Source organism: Suricata suricatta, chromosome 5, assembly GCF_006229205.1.
Source record: "Suricata suricatta isolate VVHF042 chromosome 5, meerkat_22Aug2017_6uvM2_HiC, whole genome shotgun sequence".
In the NCBI taxonomy this organism is placed as follows: Eukaryota; Metazoa; Chordata; class Mammalia; order Carnivora; family Herpestidae; genus Suricata; species Suricata suricatta.
Genome location: NC_043704.1, coordinates 46,305,218 through 46,306,689, shown reverse-complemented (window position 1 = coordinate 46,306,689; position 1,472 = coordinate 46,305,218). Strand labels below are relative to the sequence as shown.

At 33.4% G+C, this 1,472-nt stretch overlaps 1 pseudogene; it reads left to right on the top strand.

Annotated features, from left to right (window-relative positions):
- The window catches only part of LOC115291127, a 30,888-nt pseudogene that overhangs the window by 12,520 nt on the left and 16,896 nt on the right, over window positions 1-1,472 (top strand).

Genomic DNA, 1,472 nt, shown 5'->3' with positions numbered 1-1,472 from the left:
TAGTGACTTTCTTTGCTTTCCACAGGTTGAGACTGTTAATTTTGAAGAATAGTCTACAAAGGACATTATTCAAAAATCCTTATTTAAAAAAGTTTAGGTATCATTCTTTTATCTGAATTGATGCATCTACTATTTTTCTGTTTGAGAAACTTGTATAAGGTTTTCTAAAGTATATCACAGTAGTTGAAAAGCTAGTAAAAATAAGCCTGCCTGTGTACTTTAATTTCATAACACTTACAAAAAGAAAAACCTGAATATGATTTTTGAGAACAAATTTTGTTTTCCCTTCTAAGAGCGCCTGTGTGGCTCAATGGGTTGAATGTCCAACTTTGGCTCAGGTCGTGATCTTGCCATCCATGAATTCAAGCCCTGCATCAAGGCTCTGTGCTGACAGCTCGGAGCCTGGAGCCTGCTTCAGATGCTGTGTCTCCCTCTCTGCACCCGTCGCCCTACCCCCACGCATGCTCTCTCTCTGTCTCTCAAAAAATGAATAAACGTTAAAACAATTTATTAAAAAGTCCTTCTTCTATCATTACTTAGTGATCCATTAGGATATACTGACCAGTGTGTCAAGTCATATACATTTTATCGTCAAAATTGATTTATTTTTCCATAATCAAAACATCAAAGGCATAGGCTGAAAATTTTGTTGTTTTGTTTTAAAATATTAAATATAAGCCATTTAATTATTCAGCTGTACCTGCCTGAATTATTTAACAGAATGAAGCTATGTTCTTACCTGTGTTTTTTGAAAATTTACCTTATAATCAGAAAAGGTCCACATGAATTGAGTTTCAATCTCTTGCTAATTTCCCATAGTCTTCAGCTCAAGAGCTAGAAAGGTGAGAGGTTGAAATCTAAGCTCAATAAACAAATGCTAAATAATTCAGATTAATACTTATGGATGCTAGTATTAAAATTAAAAGTAAATTTGAGTACTTCCTTATCTAAATACTCTGATATGATATTAAGTCTTGTAGAATTTCAGAATATAAATATAAGTCTCAATCACATCTGGGCTTAAAAGAATGAAAATCTGGGAGACTACTCATAGATCAGTGTCAATAGTTATATTTCCTACAATGCAAAATAAACTTTTCCATCAAATGCTTAAGGGATTTCCCTGTAGTGACATCAGTGTATTTCTGTAGGGAAGTTCAGTTTCCAAAATGTATTAACTATGTGACATTAATTAAAGATGACCTGTGAGACAATGAGTTTAAGTAAATGACGTTCACTAAAGTCACTAAGGTCAGTTGGTGATTATCTTGCCGATTCTTACACTAACTGACATCATATTTACAATTGTAAAATTGTACATTTTATAATTCTGTTCATTATCCTATGCATAAAATGAAAAATGAGCAGACAAGAATCTCAGGGTAGTTTGGACAGTTACAGGAAAAATTAATATGGTTATGGAAAGATGATTAGTCAGCATTTACAGTGGAGACTAAAAGGTGTGGGAGGGT